This window comes from Schistocerca cancellata, chromosome 1 (genome assembly GCF_023864275.1).
Source record: "Schistocerca cancellata isolate TAMUIC-IGC-003103 chromosome 1, iqSchCanc2.1, whole genome shotgun sequence".
Classification (NCBI taxonomy): Eukaryota; Metazoa; Arthropoda; class Insecta; order Orthoptera; family Acrididae; genus Schistocerca; species Schistocerca cancellata.
Genome location: NC_064626.1, coordinates 1,098,638,583 through 1,098,663,801, shown reverse-complemented (window position 1 = coordinate 1,098,663,801; position 25,219 = coordinate 1,098,638,583).

Here is a 25,219-nt window from a genome sequence, read left to right as displayed (position 1 = left end):
AACTAAAGAAGTTGTAATTAATAAGTAATTAATTTTGATTGAATGATTTAAGAGTAACTGATTATTAGACAAGTGAAAAATCCAAGCTGCTAGTTTAAGTTTCCAGCTGATTCACAGTAGATTAAGGAATGTAAATATGACTTTGTAACTAGCTGTAAGATTTCATGAATATGTGTTTACTAGTCATTGCCGATGTACTTAGACACTGTTTTAAGTTTCAGGCTAGTACATGCGTGTGATGATGGACAGTGTTGGGTTATCCACTGTGATAGTGTTATTGGGCTCATTGAGATTACTCGGGAGTGAGTTTTTCCGAAAGAATTCAGTGAAACGGACGTCCTGGAAATGCCGTTACACAGGCAAGTGAGATCAAGCGTGCCGCACAGGCGGGCGCAACAATACTGGCGAGGCAGAGCCGCTGTCCGCTCTTGAGCCACTGTCGGCTCTTGTGCCACTGTCGGCATTCTTTGTACTTGCGGATATGGAAGGCGGAGTTGTTTTTCTTCCCGGACAGCCTATGAGAAAGAATTCTGTTGTCAACATTTATGTTTTTATCGATCTGCTGTATATTATTTTCTTGTTTAGCATTAAGTGGACTCTCATGACGAGAATATTAATTATGAAAAGGTTATATAATAATGTGTATTCTATGTAATTATTTAATAAAATTGCAGCCAAATAGCCATATACAGTAACTTTGCTTAACATTTTACATTTACATTTTACATTTTTGCATATTCATTTATCGATTTCACTCTTTTACTGCACAGTTCTATGTGATATCGTTCACAGGCTTCATTACACAGTTCACATACACATGTTGCGGTTGGGTTGTGATAAGTTTTGTTTTTGCAGATTAGATGATGAAAGCCGTGAATAGAAAGTCTAGTTACGACATGTCGCTGTTCGAAGTTTGGTGCTGTCCATGAGCGGTTCGTCATTGCTTCGGTGCCATAAAACTCCGGCCATATTTTTTTTCGTTTGTCCTTCATGATCTTCAGTTGCTTTCTGGAAGCCCTGGAGTGTGGCATCATATATTGAAGTCTGATGTCTTCAATTAGGAATGTCTCTCTCGCTAGCAGGTACACTAGTCTAGATCTTGTTGTCTTTGAGAGACCTAGTGCTCTTTTTAGATAGGTCGATTTTACCTTTTCTAGTGTTTCTAGATTTTTTTCTGTCAGGTGGTCCCATATAACCTCCATCCCATAGGCTAGGATTGGTAAGATTTTTGTGTTGAATAATTTCATGGCTGTTTCTAGACTGAGTAGGCGGATGTTTTTGATGTCCTGTATTGCTATTATTGCTTGGGCTGCGCGTTCTGTTGTATGTTTTGTGAAGCATTTGGCTGTTGGTTGCAATGTCACTCCTAGGTATTTAAAGTCTGATGAGATTTTTATTTTTTGTCCTCTAATACTGATTTCCGCATTCTTGGGTGTTTTGCCTCCTTTTCTGAAAATGACCATTTCTGTCTTTGTTATGTTTATGTGTAGTTTGTGTTCACTGCACCATCTGTCTATTTTCTCAACGATTCTCTGCAGCTTCTGTATATCTGTTGATCCTACGGCTATGTCGTCAGCGTATGCATATACATACACATCTTCTTCATTTTCTCCAATTCGGAGTACTTCTTCAGTGGCAAGAATGTACAGCAAAGGGCTCATTGGGTCACCCTGTAAGACTCCATTCGATTGCAGAATGGGGTTCGAAAAAGAGAGGTTGTCTGATATTGTAATTAAGTTGTATTCGAGGATTGACTTGACTATTCTTGCCCATACGCTATCTTCTCCCATTGTGTTTTCCAGTTTTCGGACTATGAGCTCTCTTTCCAATAGGTCAAAGGCTTTGGTAAAGTCTATGAACACTGTGTAGAACATTTGTTTCTTTTGTAACGCATCATGGATGTTGTTTAGAAAAAGCCTGACTGCCGTAAGTGTTGATCTTCCAGATCTGAAACCTATTTGTCGTTCTGGGAGATGACTGTCCACAGAGGCTTGGATTTTTTGTGTTATTATCTTTGAAAACGTCTTGAATTGAGTATTTTCCAGGGCTATACCTCTGTACTTGTTTGGGTCCATTGGGTCTCCTCTACATTTGTAGAGAACTTTTATTGTGGAGTATCTCCATTGTGTCAGAATTCTTCCAAGTTCCAGGCATTTGTTAAATAGTTTGGTCCATATGTGTTGGAGGGCCTCTTTTGCATCTTTTATATGTTCATTATATATATTATCAGGTCCTGCTGCTTTCTTGTTCTTCAGTGCTTTTATTACTTCTTTCACGTCATCTTCATTTAGGGGTTCCCATGTATTGTCTTTTTCCTTAGTTTGATGTTGTTTCTCTTCCTTTGGGGGTGTTTTGAGTCCTCGTTTGTTCAGTATCTTACTGAAGTGGTCTTCCCATTCCTTCAGGTCTATATTTGGTGTATGAGCCATTTTTCTTGGTCTTACTGCTATGTATGGGTCTTTCTCTGCTTCATCCGCTTCTCTTTTTGCCTCTCTTTCTATGTATTCTTTTTTCTTCTCTTCTATTAGTTTTTTGTAGATTCTTCTCTCTTCTGTGTACAGTTTGTGTGCTTCCTCATCATGCTGGTTTCTTAGTCTGTGGAGGGTTCTTAGAACAGTGTTCCTTTTGCTGTAGCATTCAGCATCGAACCATCTTTTGGCCGTCCTTGTTTTGGGGATTGTTTGTATCACTGAATTTTTTAGGAGGTCTTCTATTTGGTCTGCTGCTTTTTCAAGGTCTCCTTCCTCTATGAAAGTTTCTATTTGTGTTAATTGTTCTTGCTGGTTTGTTAATTTTTCTGTATCAATTTTTCTTTGTGTGATTTGGTGGGTCTTTCTTGCTGGCGGTGACGTGACGATATTTATTTTTATCTTCATTGGAATGTGCTTTCGTATAGGAGTAATGGAGTCATGCCATATTGGTTGAATACTTCCTTCTATGTCTCCTCTTGTTAATGCGATATCAATGGTGCTCTTCCCATTGTGGCATATGTATGTAGGTATCTGTCTATCGTTAAGTAGGGTGAAACCATCTTCTTCTAGGGTTTCAACGACTAGTTTTGTTTTATAGTTTTCTGTGTCTATTCTGCAGTTGAGATCGCCTGCAATAATGGTGGGTTTGCTGTTGCATTGTTTGATGAGTGTGACTATTTCGTCAATTATTTCTACAGCATTTGTGAGCGGTTTAAAATAGGCTGCTATTATATTTATGTTTGCCGCTTCTATTAGCATACTATTTTCTTGTTTTATGATTTTTTTGGTGGGCGTCATCCAGGGTTTCAGTAGGATAGATATTCCTCCCATGGGTCGTCCTCTTTCTCCCTTCTTTGCCATTAGGTGATAATTATAGAAATCTTTATGTTGCCAGCTGTCTGTCAGGAAGGTTTCTGTTAGAATTGCAAGGTCCGAGTTTTGCAGAATGTCTGTTGGTGTTAGGTTAAGAGCACTTTTTACTCCCTCTGTATTCCACAAGACTGCATTTATTTCTTGCTCTTCTGGTTTTCTTCTTAGTTTAGTTGAGCTCTGCTCCCTCTTCCATTGATCGTCTTGGGAAACGAAATCGACGTACTTTTATGTTTTCTGGCCAGAATTCTGGTTCTTGTGTGACTTGTAGCTTTTCAAACGGAATGCCTACTTTGAAGGCTTTTTTGTCGCCCAGTGTGCGCAGTTCTTCACATTCTAGTTGTCCCAGTATTCCGTTCTTGTTAAGGTATTTCACTACTGTAGCAGTTGTGGTTGTTCTCTTTAAGTTACCGATGTATAGCCATGCTGTTGTTTCTGCTGCTTGCATTTCTTCGTCTTTTTTGGTACCCATAATGGTTTTATAATTACTCTGGTTTCTTCTGTACCAGCTCCTCCCTGCCACAGTACTCCAAGTCGGTTCCTCTAGTTCATTAACCTGATTTCGGGTTTTATTATGTAGCTCATCTGCATTGACTTGGACTTGTAGCTGATTTTGTTGCTGGAGCAGAGGGTTTCTGTATATTGTCGTTCCCTCTGGTTTAACTTTGTTGTTGTATTTAGTTTGTATGTTGTTTCCATCAGTTTTGGTTTTCTCTGCGTCTAGGTGGCTTTCCTTTTCTAGAGTTTTCTTCATTTGCTCTTGTATTAATATCCCTAGTTGGTTATTTAGGAAATCAGTTATCTCCTCCACTTTATGCCTCAGTTCTCCCATTTCCGTCTTATTTCCGTCTTTTTTTGCTTTTTCCATAAAGCTACCCACAGCGATGTCTCCGTTGAAGTTCTTCTCAGATCCTGTAGGTATCTCTTCCGTCTGTCTCTGTCTGCTATGTGCTGTTTCCTGCGTTTCACCAATAGATGTCGCCACGTGACTAGCAGTCCACTGTCCGCTATGTGCTGTTTCCTGTATTTCGCCAATAGATGTCGCTAGGTGCCCAGCAACCCACTGTCCGCTATGTGCTGTTTCCTGAGTTTCTCCAATAGATGTCGCTAGTTGTCCACCAGTGCAGCTGTCTTCTCCTGCGCTCGTCTCTTGTTGGATGTTCCTAACCTCTCTTATAGGATTCCTATTCTCCACCTTATTTGCTTTTGTTTCGTTTTTCAAATATTGTAAACATTTTCTTATTTCACTCACCGCCTCTAGTAAGTCGTTCTTCATTTCCTTCTTCATATATCCTCCTTCTTCTGCCACTTTTCCGATCATCACAAGAGCGTTCTCAAAACGATACACTGCACTGTCCGCCATCTTCCAGATTTTCTATGTAATTAACTATTAATATGCATATTTTGATCTACCTGTTTTTATGACAATGTACTCTGATTAAATTTGTAAATAGTAATCCATTTCTTGATATTGTGAGGTACTTTGCTAATTTTAGAATAGCTAAACCATTTTCTATGTTTACCATGAATTTTAATATATTGTCAACCTGTTTTCTTTTGTGTAAGATGACAGAGTGGAATAAGGTTAGGATTGTCTCCACTCAATTATTATGGTCTAAAAATTGGTTTATGGTTAATTAGCGTAATGCTAAATTTTCTTGATATTTTGAGCATATGCATTTCCGCTGTTTTTTTTTCCTTTTTTGGACATTTTCTGAGTCTGTTTACGTTACACGAACATCCTCAGACAATGTGGGGCACGTGTAACACCAGAAATGCATATCCTCCTATTTCTATCTAGTGTACTATAAATCTTTTTTTCTTACTTTGTTACATGAAGGTATGACTTTTCTGTGTCTCTATATATTGTAATTGTTTTACTATTTGTACATATATATATATATATATATATATATATATATATATATATATGCATTTATGTCGATGTATAATTGGTTTGTTTTGTAAATATTATTTATATATATATATATATATATATATATATATATATATATATATATATATATGCATTTATGTCGATGTATAATTGGTTTGTTTTGTAAATATTATTTGTATTTCTACGCTGGGTCTGGCCTAGGGAAAACGATGCTATCGAACGAATACATCGATAGGTGAGTGGAGAACCAAAGTGTTTAGGAACTTTGGTAGTGTGAACTCAGCCGCGTGGAGCGCGGGCAGAGCAGAGGGAGTCTGGCTCGAGGAGGGCAGTGGAGCAGGTGTGTTGTGTGACGCTCCCGCGAGTTGCCGCGCTTTCGGGGTTTGGCAGCATGTAATTGCGCTCGACTTGCGATGATAGTTTCTGACATGGTGTCGCGGATGGGAAGCATTAGCTGGCGCACATCAAGAGCCCGTTTCGCCGGGTGACCATGTCGAGAAGAACGCGCGCCAACATCCAGCCTCTGCAACAGCGACGGCCGATAACGAGTGACTATCGCCACTCCTCGATCGACTACTTCAAACCTTCAATCAACCAACAAGGAAGACTGGTAGCACGTAAAGTTTTAGAACTGTATGGCAGACCTCAGCTTTTCAAACTGTTAAATTTTTCTCACTAAATTACAGAAACATAGCATGAACCTTTGTTGCTCATTGTCCCAATCGCATTACCAGGCATGGTCCCTTCCTTTCTGGAATGAACCCGACTGTCGTTGAAATTCAAACGCTAGCATTAAAGTAATATCATTCGTTTTCACTGCTTTAATTTCAAAGTTCAGTTAAGGTGTTCATAGCTGGCTACAATATTAAGATAACACAAGCACAAATTAAGAGTGCGAGTTTTGTTACCGTATTTTAGCTTACCTGTGACTGCAGCTCAGCTTGGTATGTACTAAATTTTACAATTGTTAATTGTTCAGAATCATTTAATTGAAGTTCAAAGTTAAACCTCTTATTTCTAAATTGCATAGATTCCAGTAGCTTTTGAAATGATTGTTGAGGTAGCCCAAGACTAACCTTATTTTACTGAATTTCGATGTGCTTCAGAAACAAAGCTCACTATTAATTTCAGTCACTAAATTAACTTTCAATTTTCCAGTTTCATTAATTCTTTTGCTAAATTAAGTCAGAGTGTAGCGAAATTTATTACTTCTGACAAACTTTCAGTTTTCACACTACACGTGTCAACCTTCAGTTGCCACGCTTCTAGTGCTAATTGTATGTATAATAACCTTTCTTTTTCAGTTACTATAGTAATTCTCCATAGGACTGGCGACCGTAATTTCCACCAAATCTCAAATATCTAATTACCGCTAGTTAATTGTTAACGTAACGGCCGCACATTTACATTCTTTATTAATTTACCCCTTTTCAAAATTTATTTCCACCAGTTTCATTTGCATTTTTCCTTTCATTTAGATGTAACCCTTTCCTCCCTCTTTACCGACAGATTAACTTCGGTGACGATTGTTTTTCCCAGATTTCCATTAGGTGCACACGGTTTAATTTTTCACTGTCATTAAGGTCGATAAGTGAGGGGGAGGTTACAAACGCAAGCTATATTTTGAAATAATTTCCAGTTTTCAGATGTACAGAATTAATATCGCGGTTTACATTTCAGTATCAATGAAACATCTTCGAAGTAATCTTATTACAGTAGTCTTTGATGAATTCTTCTCGGGTTATCAGCCGAGTGGTGTCGTCGTCTTGTCGCAACGTTTCAATGAGTTTCGTACCCATCATCTTTTGGCAAAGTATACTTCGACAGAAGATGATGGGTACGAAACTCGGCTGATAAACCGAGAAGAATTCATCAGTAGAATACGCCGAGAAAGAGTGAAATAGTCTTTAGTAGCCAACTGTTACTTTGCGGCACTAGCCTGTGTTATGACCTTAGATCAGTCAGTCGAAAAGTGTCACGTTACGCTACGCATCTGTTAAGCTTTTTTGTTATGTTTTGTGAAATTTATCTGAGTGATAAATTTATGAATTTAATCTGAAGAATTTATGTGATGAGAGTGGGACGCATTTTCCATTTAAAAAGTACATGAAGAGATTTTTGCTCGTTTGAATAAAGAGCCAAATAGTTATCTTGTGTTTTATTCAAGGAACTGCTAAAAATCGAGACTATAATTAACACTAACTTATCAGAAGAAACGTACCTCGAGACACTGACGCCAAAATTACGTATCTAATCATTTATTCAATGTACTCCTTAGCAAATTAAGTGCAAAATAGAAGTGGTCAACTCTAAAATATCTTCATTTAACTGATTGTTTCTGATAATTTCACTGTGGAAGCTCGATACATTTCAGCTACCACGATATGCTTGACAGATACAAGAACACAAGTTAAAATAATTTAAGGAAAAGCACCATAACAACTGTCGTAAATTCTGCCACAAATCTGTATTCTTAAAACTCACAGTCTTTAAATCCATTAGCATCCACGCATGGAAACTACTACCGGAGAAGTGTTGAGGTAAACTGCATAAAATATTTAAGTACGCCAAACAAATTCTGCACTTATCAACACAGTTACCCTTCATCAAAAACTCAAGGCGAATGAAAGATAAGCGATACTGCTCATCAAATGTCATGTAACTGAGTCCCAATTAAATAGAGCACAGCAACAGAACTGAAACCATCGTGCTCTTAACTCTTGACGCAATCAGCCTTTCTTAAGCTAACGGCATCATCTGTTTGTTTTAATAACGACCAGGGCCACGAAACACTTCTACGCAACTAGCGAGTACACTTGGTTCCACAACCCCGGAGAGAAGACCTATAAAACCGCCTGTAAGTAACAGGGGGCCTTAAAGGAGCCAGGCGACGTAAGTTGAACAAGCAGCCTCGACACATCAGATCACTCGACGGTAAACGCTGCTGTTAATGATACGTACCACGGGGGACAAGAACGCTAAGCCGTGGAAATGGCTCCCGCAGCCGGCAGGCCCAGTCGATTGTCTACATCTACATCTACATGGATACTCTGAAAATCACATTCAAGTGCCTGGCAGAGGGTTCATTGAACCACCTTCACAATTCTCTTTTATTCCCGTCTCGTAAAGCGCGTGGAAAGAACGAACACCTGTATCTTTCCGTACGAGCTCTGATTTCCCTTATTTACTCATGGTGATCGTTTCTCCCTATGAAGCTCGGTGTCAACAAAATATTTCGTATTCGGAGAAGAAAGTTGGTGATTGGAATTTCGTGAGAAGATTCTGTCGCAACTAGAAACTCCTTTCTTTTAATGAAGTCCAGCCCAAATGCTGTATAATTTCTGTGACACTCACTCCCATATTTCGCTGTAATACAAAACGTGCTGCCCTTCTTTGAACTTCTTCGATGTACTCCGTCAGTCCCATCTGGTAAGGATCCCACAACGCGTAGCAGTATTCTAAAAGAGGACGCACAAGCGTAGTGCAGACAGTCTCCTTAGTAAATCTGTTACCTTTCCTAAGTGTCCTGGCAATAAAACGCAATCTTCAGTTAGCCTTCTTCACAACATTTTCTATGTGTTCTTTCCAATTTAAGTTGTAATTCGTAGGTATTTAGTTGAATTTACGGCCTATGTATTTACCTGATATATAGTGTAACCGAAGCTTAACGGATTGCTTTTAGCACGTATGTGGATGACCTCACACTTTTCGCTATTTAGGGTCAATTATCAATTTTCGCACCACACAGACGTCTTTTCTAAATCGTTTTGCAGTTGTTGTTTTTTATCTTCTGATGACTTTATTAGTCGATACCCGACAGCGTCATCTGCAAACAACCGAAGACTGCTGCTGAGATTGTCTCCCAAATCGTTTATATAGATAAGGAACAGCAAAGGGCCTATAACACTACCTTGGGGAACGCCAGAAATCACTTCTGTTTTATTCGATGACTTTCCGTCAATTACTACGAACTGTGACCTCTCTGACAGGGAGTCGGTAATCCATTCACGTTACTGAGACGATATTCCATAAGCACGCAATTTTACTATAAGCCGTTTGTGTAGTACAGTGTCAAAAGCCTTCTGGAAATTCAGAAATACGGAATCGATCTGAAATTCCTTGTCTGTAGCTCTCAACACTTCACGCGAATAAAGAGCTAGTTGTGTTTCACAAGAACGATGTTTTCTAAACCCATGTTGACTGTGTGTCAATAGACCTTTATCTTCGAGGTAATTCATAATGTCCTTACAGGTCGAAGGCTACCTCTGTTGACACTCAGCATCACGCGGCTTCGGTTAGGAGGCATCACTGTCGCAATGAGTTGGATTATGTCGTAACAGCGACGACTTTCAGCCGGCACACTCTTCGTTTCTCCGCCAACAGTTTCGACTTTTATATTGAAACCATTTTATCGTTTTGTAGTGGAATCTGAAATTGACATTGTGTAAGTAAATACAACCAAACGTTTCTATTTTAAGTTTACACGTGTACATTTTAGTACTAAAAATTAAAAAAATATAAACAGTGTGTTGTGGTGAAGCAATACGTAACCCTAACGCAACGGAATTCTTATACCAGATCGAATGACGTACACCATATCAAGAGCTAAGGCTATCTACATGGGACAATCGGAACGACTTTTAAAATACAATGCAAGGGACGGAAAGACTCAGAAATAAAAACATATAAAGTACATCTAACTTCGCAGATAATCTCGTTCAAGACAGCTGAATAGTGAACAGTAACGGAAACAACCGTGAAGAAGGGATACTTTATAGAGGTACAAGAAAAAATTGAAATATATGCAAACCTTCAAAAAATCTACGGAAAAGGCGCTCAATGAGCGTGCAAACTAAGAAACAACAATTTCCTGAGTATGTGCCACACCGATATTGATAGCATCATTTCATGACACTGTGTGTTGTGTCCTGCGGTTGGCAGGAAAGCACTAACAGTCAATTTTAACACACTTTGTTATAATTGAAGAAAAACGCCTCCATCGCATACACTAAATTTTAATCGCAAGGTTTGTGCTCGGTCTGCAGAGTGAAATGACGACCATACACGAAATCATATAATTTCAATTTGACTGTATTTGGTTTGAGCGTCGGTCAATTTTTTTGGATGCGAAAGCCACTGGCCTCTGAACGCCGTCGACCACATGCAAGAGGACCGCACACAGGCAATAGTCTGGGGCATCTGCGGCGACGGTGAGGGTCAGGGAAGGATCGTAAGCTGCCAGACGAGGAGGGCGGGAGAGAGCCGACTTGAGACATGTGAAAGCCAGCTCACACACCGTGTCCCAAACCCAACGAGCACCCTAGCGCAATAATCTGACCAGGGGCGCCGAGATCTCGGGGGCTTGGGGTATAAAACGACGATAATAATTGGTTTGACCGAGGACGGATTGCAGTTGCTTCACGCTGGTGGGAGGAGGCAGGTTTTGAATCACCTCGACATACACCTTAGAGGCGTGTAGGCCGCGAGCATCAATCATGAACCCGAGATAGCTGACCTCACGCGCAAAGAAGTCACACTTTTCTTTCTGGCAACGCAGGTAACCTCAGAAAAAACCTGAAACAGTGGTCCAGCTTGTCCGCGTGGTCCACCGCGGATGAGCCACCGACGATGACATCGTCCAGATAATTGGCCGGCCCGGGCACCTGGCTTGTGAGCCGTTCCAAATTACGTTGGAAAATGGCACAGGCTGAGGCAATGCCAAACGGAAGGCTGTTGCACCAGAAAAGGCCACATGGGGTATTGATCAGGATCTGCTCTGATTCCTCGTCCAATGGCAGACGCAAATAGGCATCGCGCAAATCAATTTTGGCCTAAACAATCGAGCCCGAAGGACGTGTGAGTACGTCATCCACCGATGAGACACGATACGCATCGATGAAAGACTGAGAATTAACCGTGACCTTGAAATCGCCACAGATGCATAAAGCACCGTTTGGCTCCTCGACTATTACGATTGGCGTCGCCCAGCGGCTGTGCGCGACGGGAGAAAGGATGCCTTCGTCTTGTAAGCGGTGAAGTACCACCTGGAGCCTGTCTCGGAGAGCAAAGGTGACCGGGTAGGCCTTAAAAATACGAGGAACAGCAGAGGGAAAAAGCTGAACATGCGCGGTGAAGCCCTTCACCCCTAATGCGGAGGATGAGAACAACGTTTCGTATTTGCTGAGCAACGGGACCGGGAGCGTATCCGATGAGGGAATCGACAACGCCTGTACCGCGCCCTGCACTGATAAACCCCACACGACCGAAAATGTCCACACACAGAAAGTTAGTAGCGCCGGGGGATCTGCAGAAAAGAACTAACAGTCAATCTGAACACACTTTATTATGTGATTCTTCAGTTTCTCCTGGCGTATTTCTTGCTCGAATAGTCCACGGGTGTACTGCCGGTCCATAGAGTCCAACGGGCACAATACTTCGGCGATCAGACATGTCGCGATCGTCAGGTGCGCTGACGAACTGAGCTCCTGAGGGCGGGCGTCCGTCTTAAATCCCCTCCCGTCGGGAGGTGTTCTCTCCGCGGTCCACGCCCGTACGTCAGCGGACGGTGAACGCTGGCATCGGCGTCTGTGGTGGCGTCGGTGTAATTGCCTCATCCGCCCTAGTCGTCCGTTCATTTCCTTTGCTAAGCGTCTTTTTAATTAGATTCAATGCTGGTTCCCATGCCCTGCTGAGGTTGTAGCCGCAATCTCGGTTGATGAGTCCGTCCCTGGTACGAATTTCGATAGCCTCTCTAACGACGCTGTCCCAGTATTTAGATGTCTGTGCCAAGACCCTGGTATGTTGGGAGTCCATTTCGTGATTTTTCGACAAACAGTGCACTGCGACGCCGACGTCTTGGGGTATTCTAGTCGAGTGTGCCTCTGATGTTCTCGGCAACGATCTTCGATGGTGCGCACTGTCTGTCCAATGTAAGTCTTCCCACATTGCCACGGAATCTGGTATATGCCGGCCTTCCGCAAACCGAGATCGTTTTGACACTTCCCAATTCAAAATGGTTCAAATGGCTCTGAGCAATGTGGGACTTAACTGCTGAGGTCAACAGTCCCCTAGAACTTAGAACTACTTAAACATAAACCTAAGGACATCACACACATCCATGCCCGAGGCAGGATTCGAACCTGCAAACCGTAGCGGTCGCACGGTTCACTTCCCAATTATGCTCGCGTGATATTTGGTGGGCAAAAGACAGTTCCTACTCTGTGTTTCCTCAATATTCGTCCTATTTTCCCCGATAGAGCGCCAGTATACGGTATGCAGGCAGTGGCTATCTCTTTCGCTGTGACTTCTTCGTTCATAAAACGTCTCGACAACTTCAAGCTGAAAGACATAGATATCCTGGTGAGTTATGACGTTGTTTCATTATTCACCAGGGTACCTCTTCGAGAGTCACTTGAGCTTATTGTACAGAAATTTGATGAGAAGACGGCCGACCTTTTCAAGCACGTTCTGACCTCCACGTATTTTCTCTTTAATGGAGAATACTACGAGCAACCAGAAGGAGTCGCAATGGGGAGCCCACTCTCGCCTGTGGTCGCGAATTTCTATGTGGAGTACTTCGAGGAGGAAGCTTTGGCGTCATCCAACTGGAAATCAACTTGTTTTCTACGTTATGTGAATGACACGTACGAGATCTGGCCCCATGGAAGGGACAAGCTCCTAGACTTCATTACACACCTGAACTCTATACACCCGAACATCAAATTCACTATGGAGACCGAAGCAGAAGGAAGATTACCATTAGGACGGACGAGGCAATTAAAAAAAACATAACCATCACACATAGAAGAATACCTTTCTAGGTCAACTCTTTAGTCTCGCATGACTTTCTTGGCTGTGGACAATGATTTCACTTACACATGGTACGTGGGACACAAAACAAAAGCTTTTTCTTCTTCCCGGTATTTCTGCCTTGGTAAATCACGCAAAAGTTTACACAGATAATGCATACATCGCTCTACACTATTACTGTATATCTTGATGAAACTTTCAATTCTAGCAACTATAACGTCTTCAAAGAGGGTGGGCCTCGAGGTGAACTATGTTTGGACACGAATATGTAAAGAAGCTTTTGAAATGTGCTGCTGCAGAAGAATGATGAAGATCAGATGAGTAGATCTATTAACTAATTAAGAGGTACTGAATATAATGGAGGAAAATTTTTTACATCAAATCATGACTAAATGAAGGGTTCAGTTAATAGGACACATCCTGAAGCATCAAGAAATCGTCAATTTGGTAATGAAAGGAAGTGTTGTCGGTTAAAATGTCAGAGGGAGACCAAGAGATGAATACAGTAAGCAGATCCAAATGGATAGATGTACGTTACAGTAGTTAATCTGAGATTAAGAGGCTTTTACGTAACAAATTATCGTAGAGAAATGCATCAAACCAGTCTTTGGACTGAAGACCACAGAAAAACACGGGTCATTCCACATTGCTTCACCTTTATACGTATGGACCAAAACAAGAAAAGATCGTTAGCAAGTATATGCCTAAACTGCATCCTTTAAAAGTTATGACCACTCGTTCCACATTATGGAAGGCGAACAATTGCTCATATCTCTTAAGATATGCACTGTAGAGTCCATATATCCTATTGGATGGTGATTTTTGGCGTCACAGGCTCTCAGTTACCCATGACCACATGTCTCCAATGCCCCCATACCGAGATATGTCAGAACAGCACGGACAACTTGTAGTCTTGCCTTATCTTGCTGAAAGATGTCTCGGACGCCTCGGAAATAGAGCACACCTGCCAGACATACAATGCAAAAAAATATAACGGCTGCTCTCAAAATTACTGCCTATGTGAGTCAGTGGTAATCGTTTTGCTTACCCTATAATACTCCACAGGATAACGCCAGCTTCTGCGCCCATGTAACTATGACGTTGCTCTCTGGAAACGTTTGTTCTCCACGGAGACTCAACACAAAGATACTTCCATCATGTTATTGTGACGTAGTATACCACCTGTAACGTCGCTGAATACACTACTTTCGACGCACCTTTCTCTTGTATCAAGTTGAAGGAAACTGCAACAATGATCGCAATGCTGACAGAGTGCAGCAGTGCTCCGGAAGTCGTCGCACTGTCCTTGTGGACAGTTGTCTTGCTTAGAACAAGCAGATTTCCTGTCTCGATGTACTTGATTTGGGTGTACGACCCATCACGAGCGAACTTTATATATAAATGTCTTCTGCCGCAAGAGCTTCGCTTTCAATATTTCGGGACGTAGTATGGACCAAAACAAGAAACGATCGTTAACAAGTATATGCCTAAGTTGCATACTTTAAAAGCTATGACCACTCGTTCCGCAATAGGGAAGACGAACAAATGTTCATATCTCTTAAGATATGCGCTATAGAGCCCATGTTGCCGCGCGGGATTAGCCGAGCGGTCTCGGGCGCTGCAGTCATCGACTGTGCGGCTGGTCCCGGCGGAGGTTCGAGTCCTCCCTCGGGCGTGGGTGTGTGTGTTTGTCCTTAGGAAACTTTAGGTTAAGTAGTGTGTAAGCTTAGGGACTGATGACCTTAGCAGATAAGTCGCATAAGATTTCACACACATTTGAACATTGGATTTGATTTGAGCCCATGTTTAATGGACATATTTTATTGGTTTGCTTCGTACTATGACCTCTCAAAGAGTGGAAAGAAAAGTACTTGCAGTAAAAGAGATCTGTTTCACAGTATCGAGGATGAAGAAGTTCTAACACCTCTGGAGAGGAGACTCCACTTTAAAACTTCAATTATTTTCAAAAAAATTTAGCGGGTATTTCACATCTTTGGAGAGTTTACTCTGAGGTTGCAAAACGATTTGGCTGCATTACAGTACGTCTTAGAAAACCTGAAATATACAGTGTGCGAGGAAGCGTGGAAAACGGAGAGCTGCCAAAGATAGTTATTGACTTCTACGGCCATTAAACAGAACCATCTACACGCCGATGGGATAACTTTTTGCATTTAGATGTTGGCTCAATCCACAATTAAAAACATGAAAAACTGTTACAAAGGAGCAGTTGCCAATAATGTCCCAGATGTAAATAATATAAAGTCAGCCGTTTATGCTACATTGTTTATGCTCACTGTGTGGGCACTGAGAAAAAAAACGAAGCATAAAAACGTACGAGCGGTGAACTGTAATGGTGTTTTTACAATAGGAGTATTCAAAAATGGGTCTAAGCACGATGAGACTTAACATCTGAGGTCATCAGTCCCCTAGACTTAGAATTACTTCCATAACTAACCTAAGGACATCACACACATCAATGCCCGAGGCAAGATTCGAACCTGCGACCGTAGCAGCAGCGCGGTTCCGGACTGAAGCGCCTGGAACCTCTCGGCCACAGCGGCCGGCATGAGGAGTGTTGCACTAAGAGAAACGGAAATAATAGTCACACTCTTCTTATATAGGTATTATCTAGATACTACCTGCCTATCAGAGACTTGCATCTGATGCATTACTTGTAAGACGCACTGATGGCAACACACGAAATGCAAATGAAAGTTTACACGACGTCATTTGGTCCAGGTGTTCCCAAGAAGTTTTTGAGCCTAAAAAGAAGAAATTTTTTGATCTTGTAGAAAAGACGTCTGAAGACTGAACGCAACAGTAGTAGCAGCATTCCTTTATTACCCTCTCAGCATAAGATCTGCTTATCTAGAGATCAAAGACGTATGAAGCAGTCGAGAAGATGCTGCCTGGAGAAGGAATAACTGAAGAAAAAGGCTACCCTGGTCATGCAATTACAAGAAGCAGCCTTAGAAGAGCAGGAAGAGAAAACTTATGGTGCTGGTGAATTTTAATGACAATGTGTCGTGTATTAGCATTCATTCTTTAACAAAATTTTACAATCCGTTTTCCCGTAAGTTTGTTTTCAGTGCCAACTTTTTTATCCTATTTATTAACCGATCTCAATGAAATTTTTGCAGGACGTATTCTTTATGCATTTTCATACTTATATGCATGAATATTATCAAAACGCATTTGGTCTATTTTATTGTCACATTTATGCACTGACAATTAAAGAAAATTTAAGTTTGAAATATGAATTCAAGAGTGAAAATAAATTAATAACATTCCTCATAAAATGAATGCAGAGAACTGTTGAACTATGTCTTGTGAATGTATAATACCCAAAAAGTCTGGAACGTGAAAATTGACGTTTGAGTACCAAAATTTGGTTTTCAAAAATACCGTTAAAATCGTATTAAAAATTTAAAACTCAAAAACCAATGAAGCTCTGGACTTCAAAACAGGGTATTGCTACATCTTCACATCATAAACATGATTTTAAAATTTGATTGAAATCGGTGAAAAAGTAGAAAAGTTTAATTTTTGCGTCGAGTTTTTAATTTTTGCGTTGAGTCTCCCCACGAGGTGTGCACTTTAGAGCCCATGTTTATTAGATATTTTTGCTTCGAATAATCGTCCCTGTCATCTCCCAGGATGTCCGCTGCGATTCTGCATGGCATCGTGTATAGCACTCCTGAACCTAAGCATTCCACGATAGTCTTAGAATCCGACCAAAGATATCACCGAAAGAGAAACCGTAACCCTGACAGGCAACGGTTCGGCCACTATCGAATACTTTTCTGTAATGGTAGACGCTTCTCCTTCTTACAAGTGACGTATCGCCATCTTCTGGAAAACCCGATTTCGATTTTAGAATGAGTAACTTACTGCGTAATCGTTCCTTGCGTGCAGTATCTATGTGGCATTAATGCTATCTTTTCCTTGTGTTAATTATTTGCATATCCAAGACAATTGTTACATATTTATGTCATGGTGGTTTAATTTTAATGGTGACCAGTGTAAAAATAGTCTGTACTCTGCAACTCGCCAAATGGTGTGTGGTGGAGGGTAGATAGTGTTCGAGTATATTTTGTCCCCTTCCTATTTCATTCGCGGGTGACAAGAAGATTGTCGAGACCCTTCAGTAGAGGCCGAATTTCTCTAATTGTAGGAACATAATCATTCCGCGAGATACAGGTAGGAGTATGTCTCATGACGTGGTCTGATGGAATTTCGCAAGTTTCCAAGATGTACAACGTCTTCCTTGCACAGTTGTTAATAAAATTCGTACATCAAGCAGTTAATTGTTTATGCGTAGTATTGTTATGTCGCTATTACGTGTAATACTAATGTTTAATTTACAACAGATGGCAGCTTCGTTGTGTCAGTTTAACGCCACACAGTGCTGAACTTCGAACTACGAAGGCATGCTGAGAAGTAATGCCTCAGAGTCATTTATTCTGTTCTCCAAGTGTCACGCTCATTTTTCCGCTTCGTTGACATAAGTTGCAACCCTCTGCCGCTAGAGGCCTCCAAACTGTAGCGTGAAACATGGCGGTATGTAACGTAACTATGTAGGTACGTGAGAAACAACGCGCTGTAATCGAGTTTCTAACCGCACAGAACATGCCTCCAATTAAAATCCATAGAAGAATGAGAGCTGTGTACGGTGAAGATTGTATCGACATCAGGCTCGTAATGAAGAAAACGGTGGTGCCAAATTAAAAGTGTTAGACGAAGCTCAGATTCCCCCAACCTCACTTAACTTGGACTCACCATTGACCATCACCTCACCTGGATCCCTCATCTCCTCTCTATCCATCTAAAGCCCACAACTGCCTCCGTCTCCCTAAACCCCTCTCTGGCCGGACATGGGTGTTGAACCCCGGTACCATCCTTCACACCTACAAATCCTTAATCTGTCCCATCCTGTGTTATGCCAGCTCCGTCTGGATATTCGCCCCCCTCCCCCCAAATTCTGTAAGTCCCTCCAGATGCTCGAGTGCCATGCACTCTGCCTCACCTTCCTCGTACGCCTCCCATCCCCTACACTGATCCTCTATGACCTGATTCCTTCCCACCATCTGCTCCTTTTCCTCGAACATATCTGCATCCTCTACATCTCCCGCCACCTTGATCCCCTCATCCCCTGGTTGCTCCTCTCCTCTCCACCCCCCGCCTTCTGCCGTGCCTTCACCATTGTGTCCCTCATACCCTCCACCTTTACACCCTTCATCTCTTTTCCCAAGGTGGCTTCCATCAACTCCTCCTTCCAGATAATGCCCGCTCTCCCTCCATTTATCCCTCCTATCAACTCTGATCCTCACCACCCCCTCCCTCCCACTGTCCTTTTCTCAGGCTTCATCTCATCCCCTTCCATCCTGTTTTTTCCCCACCTACCCTCTCCCTTCTGTCCCCTGAGTCCTTTTGCTTTCCCCTCCTTTTTTCTATGTCCTCTTTCTCCATCGTCTCCCCCACTTTTCCTCGCCCCCCCTCTTTTTCCCCCTCATCGGTCTGGGTCTTCCCCCCGCCCCCATCTGCCACTGTGTCACCTCTGTAGTGCTTTTTAAATTGAATGTTCAGAGTTGTGCATCCCCTGCCAGTGTTGCGAACATCCACCATACTGTCGCTAGTTGTAATTTTTATCTCATGCGAACAGAAACCAGACTGCCGCCATGTTATTTTTAATTGTGCCTATGTACTGTGTGTCTTCATCTGCATCGTCAACGCCATGTTTTTATATTTTAAATTCCACAACTTTCCGCCATTTTACAGTTTTTTTTTCAATGTCACCGTTTTATCACTTGCTTTTGTGTTTGTTTATATTCTCATTATGTTTTTCAACTTTTCTGTAGGCTGTAGAGTGGCCTATTACGCTGGTCCCAGCCCGCTCTCCCCTCGGGGGGGGTGGGGGGGGGGGGAGAATCAAAATGCAATAAAGAAAAAAAACTCAGATTGGACGACCGCGTAAGGCAGGCAACGACGTTCATCAGAGAAAAACGTCAGGTAACATAGACACAGCTGTCAAATTAGTGTGGCGTATCAAGAGAACGTTCTCGGCCACAATGGTAAAACTACGGTTCAGAAAACTGTGTGCACACTGGTTGCCTCGGACGCTCACAACTTACATGGAACAGAGATGGGACACATGTCAACAATTTCTTTTGCGTTTTGAGAGTAAGGATGACGAGTTTCTTAAAACCATTATGACTGGTGATGAAAACTGGGTTCGCCACTTCCACGCCAAACACAAGAGACCATCATTGGAATGCTGCCACAAAGAATCACCGACGCCAAAAAAGTCCCTGACCATTTCATCAGCAGGCAAAGTCATGCCCACAGCGTTCTGGGATGTTCAGTGTGTGGTGCATTTGAAATTCATGTCTAAAGGCAACACCGCAAATTCTGCAAGGTACTGCGAGGCCCTCAGAAAACTGAAAGCACGATTTCGAAGAGTTGATCCACACATGGAGTACTCTCTCCTTCATCATGACAATGCCAGACCACACGCGAGTGTTGCGACGTCATTAGCAGTCAGACGCCCCGGGTTCACTATCATCGATCATCCTCCATACAGTCCCGACTTGAGCCCACCTGATTTTCATCTGTTTCCAAAATTTAACGAATACCTTCAAAGACTTCACTTTGATAGCGATTAAGCTGTGCAAGAACAGGTGAGGTTGTGGCAGTATCAGCAGTGGCTGTATCAGCATACTGGTCTCTTCTTGGAAGAAATGTGAGATTGTGGCAAAATCAGACATTATACAGTGGCAGTATGAACAAACCGTTCGGTCGTTGGAAGAAATGAAAGTGTGTTGTCACCGCCAGACACCACACTTGCTAGGTGGTAGCTTTTAAATCGGCCGCGGTCCGCTAGTATACGACGGACCCGCGTGTCGCCACTGTCAGTAATTGCAGACCGAGCGCCGCCACACGGCAGGTCTAGAGAGACGTACTAGCACTCGTCCCAGTTGTACAGCCGACGTTGATAGCCATGGTTCACTGACAATTACGCTCTCATTTGCCGAGACGATAGTTAGCATAGCCTTCAGCTACATTTGCTACGACCTAGCAAGGCGCCATTACCAGTATAGATATTGAGATTCTATTAATGTATCATCAAGAGCGATGTTCTACAAATGTGGATTAAAGTTAAGTATTCCAGAAGCTACGTACTTTTCTTTATAGCATTCATTACGTATCCTGTTTCAGACCTCACGCCAGCCTGCGTGAGTTTAAGCGCGTGCCTTTCGGCTTCCTCTCATTGTGTCTAGGCTGTCTTGTCTAGACACAACAGAAAGATTGTGGCAAAGTAAAACATTCTACAGTGACAGCGTCAACAAACTGTTCTGTCGTTGGGAGAAATGTATTAGACACCAAGGTGACGGTGTTGAGAAATAAACATCTACATTCGAAGAATAGATTTGTTGAATGTTGATAACGTTTGTTAAAGTATTAAGAGTTCCCACATAAAAAAATTCGGAAGCACTACTTTTCAGCAGTTCCGCTTAATTTTATAGAACATCCTTTGATTTAATAAGTATCCACGTATTATTCCGGACAGTAAATGCTGTATGTGATCATTGCATATTAAATAATACGAGTTCTTTCATTTTCATTAACTTGCCCATACATCGTTTTCAGATTCAAACCAATGCTTGTATCGTCATTTTTTTTTCCGTCGTGCCTTAGTTGCTGCAGAACTTATGGAGGTATGTTCTGTCTATGCAGCTAAATGAAAGGCAGTTTGCTCTTTGTCATACTCTGCGTATGGCAAAAAAACTTTATTTCAATTAGTTTCGTAGACACAACACTTGTCCATGAACAATGTTTGTATGTTGCATATGTAATCAATGTTGACATGATTAACTTACTATATTTTTACACGCGACTGATCTGTCTTGACCTTGTACTTTGTCCAAAACATGCTTCACTGTATGCGCATATATCTTCACTCTGATATCAACGTTGGAGCTTGCTTTAACTGGTGTGTCGAAGTTGGCGGGGGGGGGGGGGGAAGAGAGAGATGGGGGGTGCAGGGGTGACAGGGACGAGCAGTTGGCTTCATTCTTTCCACACTGTGTCATTTGTGCAGTGTAAATGACTTTGTTGAGCGTCTGCGCTGAAGAGTTGTGTTTGCGCTGTAAGTTCAGTTAAAGGAATGAGTATGTCTAACACAATGAAATCACCTGCCGCCATAAAAGCTACTCTTCAAGAATAGGACATGGGAATCCACCGATCCTTACACCTTCATCGGAAGCACGTATTTTTTCGTGCAGAGACATCATGATGCATTGCAGAGTGTTTCAGGATATAGCCCACGAAGCTGGCCTCGCAATCTCGTGTTCATCGTCACTGCCTGTGTTCTCCTGTACAAACACGCGTGATGAAATTGTTTACTTTCACCAATACTCGAACCGAGCGCTTCTGAAACGAACACCACAGCACTAGCGTGTGTTAACGGCCTCATCTGTGGACACGCGTGCTCTTCTGTACAGCGTAAAGTAATTAGTTTCTAATCCCTGCGAAACAGGGCTCATAAGCTCCTTTGCTTTCGTGTAAGCTGTCAACATAGTTGCAAAGTAATTTTCTCCTTTGACAACTCAGCTGAAAATGAAGTCTTGCGCCTCCCTTGACGATGAGTTATTAGCGACGCCAGCGGTTGACGACTCTCCCTCCAGTCTCTCTCCTTCCCGCACCGTTAGCAGGGTTTGCGGGAGGGGGGAGGGGGAGCTGCACTTCAGTTCTCGAGCGACAACTGTAGGTCCACACTACAGTTTTTAGCGCAATACAAATACCGAACGCGGTACGCAAAACATAAATACACCAGTTTCGTGTACGTCTCATTTTAGAGCGTTCATACGTGGATCGAGTTACGATCACAAAGGGCAATCCGTCACATCAAGGCAGCATGCAATACTACTGCGAATACGTAACTTTTCGTGAGGACGTTTTTGCAAAACAAGTGTTGTTTCACTTTTTTTAAGCTACTAATCTTTCGACTGGTCTGACCCTCCTCTCCTTTTCTTCCTAAGTCGTGTTAATCTTTCCATCCCTACATAAGTGTCACACCAAACACCCTCTTAAATTGTTCTTGCATATTCAAGTCCTTGTGCTTCGCTACTATTTTCCACCACTACCGTCCCTCAAAGCCACAGGTCATGTCATCCTGGTTGTCTTGACAGACGTCCCACTAAGTCCCTTATTTTGGAAAAGGGTCTTCCCTAGACTACTTTCCTCATCTATTCTTTGTACTATTACTTCATTTCGTGCTGTAAACTATCTGATTTAAAGTATCCAGACACGAATTAGCGGACGTTAATACGGGATGTCTCCACTCTTCGCCTTTATCGCAGCTGACACATTCGGTGAGGTATCTGAAGGTCTGTGGAGGAATGGCAGCTCATTCTTCCTCAAGAACCGAAACGGGAAAACGTAGAGGTGTTGGATCCTGGGTCTGGAGCAAGTGAACTTTCTAACTCATCGCAAAGGTGATCAGATGGATTCAAATTGCGACTCTGAGGCAGACCTTTAAATTTCAGGAATGTTGTTGTCCACAAACCATTGCCTCATAGGTGCTGCTTTATGACAGGGTGTGTTTTCATTCTGTTAAAAACAGTCGTCGCCTCTGAACTGTTCCCTACTTTAAGCAGAACGCAGTGCAGTAAAATGTTTTCATATCATTCCGTATTTAGCGACTTATCAAGGGCAATACGGGTTCAACCCTCTAACCATGAAAAACACTCCCATTATGCAACACCACGTCTCCATACTTCATTGTTGGCACTACATATGATTATAAGTAACATACCCCAGCAATTCGTCTAATCCAAACCCTTCCATCGGATTGTCATAGGTTATACCGTGATCCGTCACACCACAACACTCGTTTCCATTCATCCACTGTCGAATAATCTCGCTAGTAACACATACCTGGCCCGGTTGTGGACTTACTCTGCTCGGTGACTCGGTGTCTGTGTTATCGTCATCATTTCATCATCATCATCATCATCATTCGTGACAGTGGCAACACTGGACTGTGAAAAAATTGGACTGTGTAAAAATTGGGACTTTGTACGGGCGCTGATGACCGCGCAGTTGAGCGCCCCACAAACCAGACATCATTATCATCGCTCGCAACACCACTTCAAGCGTCAGACTACAGAAATGTGTGGCTTTTGAGGAACCGCTCGAGCACTGTATCCAATTCTTTTTTGCTACATAAGCAGAGTCGCTATGGTATCTGGACTACTGGTAGCAATTTGTACCTCACGCTGATTTCATGTGACTTTTTATAAACACCCACCTCAATTCTCGACGGTGTGTGTCTATCAGTACATGAGGTCTGAGTAGTCTTGGTTTAGCCATAGTTCACCCTAGGCGTATCCGTTTCACATTAACATCACCACCTGTCAACGTTGGCAGCTTTTATAAGGGCAAACGTCCCGAGTTCGAGTCTCGGTTCGGCACACAGTTTTAATCTGCCAAAAAGTTTCAGCTTTTATAAGGCTTGAACAGTTCTTGATAAATTTATTACTGTCATTTAATGATCAGTCCACGTACGAAGCCACAGAGCTTTCCTGATCTTCCCATCCTGCTATTACTGCTTCTCTGCTGACAATATTCCCGCCCACTTTTAATGCTGGCGAGCCCTCCTCTCCTGACACCTAATGGCCAGTTCCCCAATAGATAGCGTGTCTTGGTACTTGTGATCAGATACTGCATCTGGACACTTATTTTTTATCGCTCTTCGATAGCGCCACACTTCATTGTTTCCAGTTTCCTCTTCCCTAGTTTTTGGGTTACCTGTAGTGATGTGCTCCAGATCTGCTTTACAGATATTTCGAAATCAATACCGGATACCACTAGAGCACTTTTGTTGATAAAAGAACACTTTCAAGTAAATAGGAAACAACTATAATAAATGTGATTTAATGGTGTTTAATAGCAGTAATTTAAAACTTGAGAACTCTTTACGATCTTGGGAAATATATTTGTGAAATCACCAAATGTTACATTGACCAGTAAAAAACGCTTTGAAATAAAAGGAAACATGCATGGTCTTAACAAGTCGCAGAATATAGTATTAACCTAAATGACTTTCATAACTGGAAAAGAGGCCTAAAAACAAAAAAAGTGACCGTGCGTTTCTTTATTGTTTCGAAAAATGGATTTTTCCTAATGTCTCCAAAGCGCTCATTGATTACAACGATCACTTCCTCATAGGATGCAAATGTCTTCTCACTAACGTAAGTGTTCACCTTTGAGAATAGGATTACATCATCTGGCGCTAAAATTGAGGAACGGGATGAATGGAGAACCACAAAGCCTAATTCAAGTACTTTTACCACTGTGAACGTTGCAGTGCGCGACGATACATTTTCAGAGAAAGGAAACCTTGTTGAGTCGTAACTTCTGCCGCTATTCGATAAACTTGTGCCTCCAACGATGCAACAACGAAGCACAAAAGGCGCCAGTTTTCCTTTTGACCCTTCCCAAGTAGTATATGGGAATTATTCACTGGGAATCCAATGACAGTCCACTTACAAGCTGAGAAACAGATTTTTCCCTCTTCGGTCCACTCTCGGCAAGCTTCCGTTGGTTTGACTGCTATTTCGACTTAGTAGGATTCTTCCACAGTCGCAAACGGTCTAGCGGATTTCAAATAAACATTACCAAATGATGTGCCAAAAAGTTTTGCCTGGTACGTTTTTTGTCAAAATAGATTTACAGATAGCGAACACAGCTGTCTCTGTTCTATTTTTAATGTGCGATATTCTAAACCCGTCAAGTGGGATACCTAGTGTCCCGAAGACACTCTGCACTTTCGTCCGATTACCTTACATCACAATATCATTTATTTTTGCCACCGATCGCTGATATAGCGACATCAACAGGACGGCAAGAGTGCTTTTCCTCTTTCGTGCTTGTATGGTTACGCATCGTCTAATTGATCCGGACTTCAATGGCATTCAGTGCTGGTACAGACTACGTGTAAATACATCCATTCTGCCGGCCGGTGTGGCCGAGAGGTTCGAGGCGCTTCCGTCTGGAACTGCGCGACCACTACGGTCGCAGGTTCGAATCCTGCCTCGGGCAAGGGTGTTTGTGATGTCCTTAGGTTAGTTAGGTTTGAGTAGTTCTAAGTTGAAACTTCCTGGCAGATTAA